At 38.7% G+C, this 7,096-nt stretch overlaps 1 long non-coding RNA gene across 3 annotated transcripts in view; it reads right to left on the bottom strand.

Annotated features, from left to right (window-relative positions):
- Window positions 1-7,096, bottom strand: part of LOC117284499 — a 23,617-nt gene that overhangs the window by 15,412 nt on the left and 1,109 nt on the right. Inside the window, exons 1-4 of one of the 3 annotated variants that reach the window (XR_004515597.1) lie at window positions 6,791-7,090; window positions 5,841-5,926; window positions 4,758-4,860; window positions 3,028-3,133 (exon numbers count right to left, since the gene is read on the bottom strand). This is a non-coding gene — a long non-coding RNA (uncharacterized LOC117284499). Of the gene's footprint in view, window positions 1-3,027; window positions 3,134-4,757; window positions 4,861-5,840; window positions 5,927-6,790; window positions 7,091-7,096 lie in introns of those variants that run through there. The other 2 variants (XR_004515599.1, XR_004515598.1) reach the window with 2 other exon arrangements.

Here is a 7,096-nt window from a genome sequence, read left to right as displayed (position 1 = left end):
TTTTTTTTTTTTTTTTTGGTAGGTTCAGTGGAGCTTCACGTTCCCTCCTGCCAGTTCTACACTGATGGAACATCTGGACTATTACTGGCATAAGACAAAAAGTAGGGTAGACGTTGTTCCAGTGCTTAAATTCTGCCTGGAGAAACATAGTCATTTATACCTGCATTTCACTGGTTGGAGCGAGTCACGTGGTAAAACCTGTTGTTCCAATGGTGTCATGGGAAAGGGCAATGAACAACTGTAAACAATAAGCAATTTACAACCTCCTCATGTATCATCCACATTGCTCCATTTATGTTAGTTTTTTCATTCAGAAAGAAAGTTAGATGAAGACTACTATGACAGAGACAGAAGAAATAGGAGTAAGAATAAGTTTAAGGGGAAGATGATTTCAGTTTTAGAGATTTGAGTATAAAGTATCTAGCAAATTGAAACAAAAATCATCACAGTGGATCATTAAACGAAATTTGGAGTTACTTAAAGGAAAATGAGTGTTTGATGTTGGATGTGTACTATAATTGATTTTACATAACTGCAATTTACATTTGGAATATTTAGTTTCTTAATAAGAAATAAGAATAAGTCATAAAAATAGAACTCCAAGTTGGGCCCTGTGGCTTGTGCCTGTAGCCCCAGCTATTTGGGAGGCTGAGGTAGGAGGATTGGTCAGTCTAGTTAATTTAGTGACCCTGTTTCAAAATAAAATAAAAAGGGCTGAGAGTGTAGCTTAGTGATAGAGAACCTCTGGGTTCAATCCCAAATGCCACAAAACAATAATGCCAACAACGATGAAACCTCTGTTTATTGCTGAGAGCTGCTATATAAAAACTCAAGCTACTCTTAAAATTCTGCAAATATGGGCTATATTTTCAGTTGTTTTATTTGGTATTGTGTCCTTCTCCATCCCATTGTTGCCTGGAAGTTTCAAAAGCACTCAAAAGAGGAGCTTGGTTTTCAAAGACGTACAATTTTGGCGGAAATTTCAAGAGACCAGGAAGAACAAACGAGGAAGCACAAAACATTTTATTGACTGAGGAGATCTAGCTAAATTAGGTCAATGTTTAACTTGTCTGACACTTACTTCCCACATATGACATTGTCTTAAGGATAGGGTGCTCCTAAATTAGCAAGAATTATGATTAAGATTGCTGAGCCTAGGCCGGGGATTTAGCTCAGCAGTTCCGCCGCCTGCCTTGCAAGTGCAAGGACCTGAGTTCGATCCCCGGTACCCCCCCCCCAAAAAAAAAGATTGTTGAGCCTAGTAGGCAAATGAAAAGAAAACAAATGTCTTTTCCAGTCTTATCATAACACTTGGAAAACCCAGTAAACTAAATTAGTGCTCCAACAAGAGAAAGCAGTCTGTGTTTGGAATCATCAATAATGCCGTGTATTTTATTCCTTCCTTAAATTATTATACTTCATTAAGTTATGGTATTCTTAATTGCTTGTCCAAACTTTTCTACTATGAAGTAGAAGATTTTTATATTGGAAAGTGATGTTACCCAAACTGAAACATTAAAAGGCCCAAAAGGACACTGATATTCATGATATCCTCAAGTAAGTCAGATCATAACATGAAAAACTATAAAATTCTGTCTGTGGTGAATGTTATGAGGGGAGGGTGAGTGGCTATAGAAAAAAATTTATTATAGGATTTGTGACTTAGTTTGGTAAAGGTGTCTTTAAAGTAGTTGAAAAGGGGAAAATGAATCGACACAGGTCTGGGCAAAGTCGAGAAGGGGAGAACGCCACGGAGGAGGGACTGAAAGCAGGCCCGGGTGCCAGCAGCAGAGAAAGCATAAGAAATCATGGGTTGAGTTGATGTTGCAGATGTGCGTGGTTCACCAACTACACCAGGTACCTGGACACACAGGGAATTTGCAAGTGGGAACAACAGACTAGAAAAGGTCCCAGGGAATGTGCGTAGACCTGTTACGATGCCATTGTAGTTGTGAAAGGAAAGACAGGCTAGGGTAGTGTCAGAGAAAATGGCAAGAAAGTTCCTATTACAGAGATATTCAAGAAGTTGAAATTATAATGTTTGATAATAGATTTGAGGCAGGGAATGAGAGAAACTGAAGTGTTACACATATTACCTTCAGGGGTTTCTAAGTATAGCAAGAAAACAAAAACACCAAGAAAAAGGTTTAAAATATAGTTCCTGAATAAGTCCAGTGGTTATTTATCACAGTTGAGGACAGAAACAAATGTTTATGAAACTTTAATTTATATGTGCTGGCAATGATTTGTGTGCACCAGCAGAGGAAAACGAAGTTCTCTTTTCGCATGTAGTATAAGCTTCTTTGTTCGGGATAGCTTTTCACCAGACTGTGACCCAGGAGGATGGACCCTGGGTCTTGCCTATATCTCCCACAGGAGACTGAAGTACAGAACCGGCATAGCAGCCACTCAACTATTTGCCAAGTAACTGAGTCATGAATCAAACCTCAAATTTTCTAGCCTCTAAATTATTTGTAGTGTAATTATACATTTATAAGGAAAAGTCTTTATACAAAGTTTTACCAAATTCAGAGTTCTAGTTAAAACTGTTACAGTTTAGATCTAAATTTCCCCCCAAAAGTCTCTCATTCGGAGGCAGGCCTTTGATCCAAGTGGATGGATCATGGGCCATTGTGATCATCAGTGGGTTAATCCATTGATCAGTGGTTTAATCCATGGATGAACTCACGTCGGTGTGAGCCAAAATGAACCCCTCTTTCCTTAAATTGTGGGTATCTGGTATTGTGTTCCAGTGATGGGAAAGTAGCTAATACAATAACTTCATTTCTTCATTTACATTTTAGCTATTTAACTACTGTGGTTCTAACCAAATATGGTTATATGACCGATATAGTCACTTTTAACTGTTTGTTTTCAGAGCTAACAATAGCAATTATAGGATAATGGGTCATATAGTCCTACTTTTTCATATAGGAGACTGATAAATTTTTATATCTCTCAGTGTGGTACTTTTTAGCAAAATTAAAGGACATGTGAAACAAATTAACAGTCAATTTATGTACTTACAGATCTTGAATACTAGTTTTTCAATCCTTGTCAGCAGATGGCAGTACTTTACCTTATTTAGGTAATAGAGGTTTCTTTTCTGCAGGACACAGAATTTCCATTCAGTCTGTGAAATAAACAGCAGGGTGTTTAACACTTATACTTTTCCTTATACGTTTTGACCCTAAATGAATATTGTAGAATAGGGACTGTTTTAGATAAAAAATAATTTATACTTTTTAAGCAAACTTAAATTTTTAAAAACTTTTTACACTTGACCCTTTTAAAAAAAAAAAACTTGCTTTATTGCAAGCAATTCTCATTTTTGTAAGCAGGAAAACTCAGTTTACTATTTAGATTTATTTCTAAGAAAAATCAAAATTAAACAATAATCTTGTAAATACAATTTCAATAGTGTATAAATTGACATGGCGTAGTTAAAAGTTTCCATTTCTCATTTGTAAGATAAATCTCAAAAACTCTGAAGTTTTGAGCTGAGCATGGTGGCCCATGACTGTAACCTCAACACTCAGGAGGCTGAAGAATGCAGATCATTACAGGTTTGAGGCCAGCCTGGGGTACACAGTGAATTCAAGGCCAGAATGAACTACGTATTAAGACTTTGTGTCAGAAAAAACAAAAAAAAAGAAAACTGAAGTTTCAGACTTGGGACTGAGTCAGGAGACCCAGGTTTCATTCACATTGCTACATGGTTTGCACAAAACGTTCTCTGTTTTTTGTTTTTTTTTTTTCCATACTGGGGATTGAACTCAGGACCTTGTGCTTTCAAGGCAGCAGTGTGCCACTGAGCTAAATCCCTGCACAAAATGTTCTTTAGAAACCATTTAATTATTATTATTTTTTGGCCAAATTTTTTTGTAAGTGAAATTAATCTAATGTATGTACTGTTACATTTAACTAGTAAAAACATCATAAAGATGGCTGGGGATTTAGCTCAGTGGTTCTGCTGCCTGTCTCACAAGCACAAGGACCCAAGTTTGATCCCCAGTACCAAAAACAAAAACAAACAAAAAACATCATAAAGATGGCTGGGGATTTAGCTCAGTGGTTCTGCTGCCTGTCTCACAAGCACAAGGACCCAAGTTTGATCCCCAGTACCAAAAACAAAAACAAACAAAAAACATCATAAAGATTGTAGTTTTAAAAGTCTAAACTCTTCATAACTATAAAGAAATCTGAGAGGATTGAAAATAGATTTCAGCTTCATAAACACCTCATAAATAGTAAATTCCTTTTAAAAACACTTTTTCTATGATAATCCTGGTCATTATGACGAACAAGAGCACATATTGCTACTATTCAGATTTCTCATGTACTCTGAAATTTAAAGATCTTTACCTTTTATTATTTATTTATTATTTACTTAAGTAGAAACAATACACCAAGCCACACTCGCCAAGAAAATGAATGCTCCCCTATCTCCTCTGAATGTAAGCACTCATAAGAACAACAGAAAATGTCTCTAATTGGAACTTTCTGAAAGCATTTCCCCCAATTAGAGTTCAGTAATGACCCTAAATGGGTCTGTCTTGGGGACAGCTCATCAGTTAATTACAAGGAGTTCTCTGAACTGAGGAGTGAAGAATGATACTCAATTTCCATCAGTGCAGATAATTCGGCTTGTCATTATTCACTTGGATCTTTAGCAGGCCATCAGCAGAAGATGTGGAATACAAATATGACTAGTTTTCTAAAGAACAGAGATTGTGAGAATAAAACTGCACATTTACCATGACCATCTTCTGGTCTGGAATATGCTTTTCCCAAACGTTCAGTTCTCAGGATCCCCAGAGACTTTCATTTGCTTGCTCAGTTTCTCTTCCATCTGGTTCTCTGAAACAAGAAAAAACAACATGGTAATACTATTGTTGCAGCTAATAACCTGGGAGGGGGGGGGAATACATTTTAAATGTAACAATTATGCAATGTGGTGCACTAGTAATTTTTGTGTGAGTATATTAGTTAAAGCCTTAATTCTTTGTGATTTTTGTGTCCTAACACAATTTAGCACTCTGTGTTCTGGTAATATCTTGGAATTCTAGAATTTACTGATGGGTATTTCTGGGATAATACTACTTGCCAATGTTTAAATTAATTATTTAGTCTCAAAAACAAATGTAAAGGAAATACTTGTTTAAAGAGTAACTTTTCAGTACACATTATTTATCCTAACAATTGCCAAAGTTGCTTTTATATTCATTTTTAAATTTTCTTGGGCTGAGGATTTAGCTCAGCGGTTCTGATGCCTGCCTTGCAAGTGCAAGGAACCGAGTTCGATCCCAGGTACCACCAAAAAAAAATATTTTTTTCTTCCTCTTTGTCTCAGGCATTTTTCATGAACCTTTTAAGCCATCCTCTCTCCTTTACAGTTGTTTTGCTTATGTTCATAGAATTTTCGGTCATATTAAAGCAAGCACAGGTTTTGCTCATTGTTGGGCACACCCTCTGGGTCCTTCCTGTCCGCAATCACCTCCTTCGTGGATGCTAAGTTGGGAAATAGGCTGGTGGTGCTGAACTGTTTAGAAATGGCATTGCACGCCTGCCCCTCCATTCCCAGAGGAGTCTGCTGCACATGCCCGGATCTCCTTCCATCTGGCCCCGCACAAAGGGTTTATCCCACTTTAGCACAATTCTTTGTTTTATAGAGGACCTTGAGTTCATCGGCGAGTGCACGCATAGGAAACAATAGTCATGTTGCGGGGGAACCTGGCCTGATCAATTTCATTTTTTTAAATACCTAGGCCTAAGATTACAGAGAAACTACATTTAACCGGCAACGAAGACTAAAGGTAAGCACTGTAATGAAGACAGACCTGAAATAGCTGCAAAAAAGTAAATGTGAAGGGTCTGATTTCTCTGGATTCCATCCACCATTGTAGCACTCCTGCTTCTGTGGCTTCTGGAGGTGGGGGGAGAGAGAGAGAGAAGCTTGCTTCATTTATTTCTGTCAGTTACTGAAAAACCTTTGTGAGATTTTGTTTGTGAGACATCATGAAAACTGCGTGAACATTATTACAATATATTTTTCAACATAGAATATTTAATAATAAAGTAATACTGAATTTTTCTTCCTTTAGTGCAAACAAAATTTCAACTACGAGTCCTGAAACTTCATATTTAATTGGGAATCTTTTAAAATGTGTTTTGCGTACAACGTTTAAGTCAACTGTCTCGCTGTGTGTATTTCTATCATCCAATAGGGTTTTTTTCTTTCCCCTCCACAGTTTTATGAGTGAATACCTAAAAGTCAAGGCTATGGTGCACGTTTTTGGTTTCAAGTACAAGCGTTACTAGTACCTAAGGATACGGTAACTGAAATTTTAACTGGGTACAGGTTACTCTGTGAAGATGAAAGAAAAACAGTCTCCTTTCAAAGGATACTAACATTTTTATTAATTACATTTTAGCTTTGTTTTTGCAACATTCTTCTCGGAGCTTTGAAATCCCTACATTTTTATAATTATAGAATCTTAGATTTGAACTTTAAAACAATTCATTTTAAGTAGTCTAAAACTACATGTTCATTTGGGCTCTTGAAGGAATAACCTTTGAACACCTCTCGTCTGTCCTTCTCAAAGGCAAGGTGCTTTTGTCCATGGCAGGCACCCAGAAGCAGAAGCCCCAGAGCTCCTCCCACACGCATCTCGGGATGGGCCTCGGTGAGTTCGGCGGCACAAATGGATCCAATTCCCGAGGCGCCACGGGCCACTCAGAAGCAAACAGCAAGCCCTATTGCTTCATCTCCACAAGGGGGAATTCTCACCACTTCCCCACTCGGTCCTCCGCGAGGGAGTCCAGTCCTAACTGCTGACTCAGTTGTCCCCACGCCCAGAAGCGAAGCGCGACCCACATCGTGTTTGGGTTCCACAACGGAGGGCCACACCGTCCTCGGGTCCCCAGAGCGCACTTCGGTGCACGACAGTGCCGGGGGCTGTGGAGGTGCAAACAATGCCCTTTGCTGGAGGGAAAAGAGAGCCCCCGGCTTCGGGCTCCGCACGCCAGGACCCGGAGGAAGGCGCCCTCTGAGATGGGCTCGGGCGCAGGCGGGAGAGCGCAGGCGGCGCGGTGA

The sequence above is a fragment of the Fukomys damarensis genome, unplaced genomic scaffold (assembly GCF_012274545.1).
Source record: "Fukomys damarensis isolate Sample0158 unplaced genomic scaffold, DMR_v1.0_HiC HiC_scaffold_37, whole genome shotgun sequence".
Lineage (NCBI taxonomy): Eukaryota > Metazoa > Chordata > Mammalia > Rodentia > Bathyergidae > Fukomys > Fukomys damarensis.
This window is presented reverse-complemented; position numbering and strand designations above follow the sequence as displayed.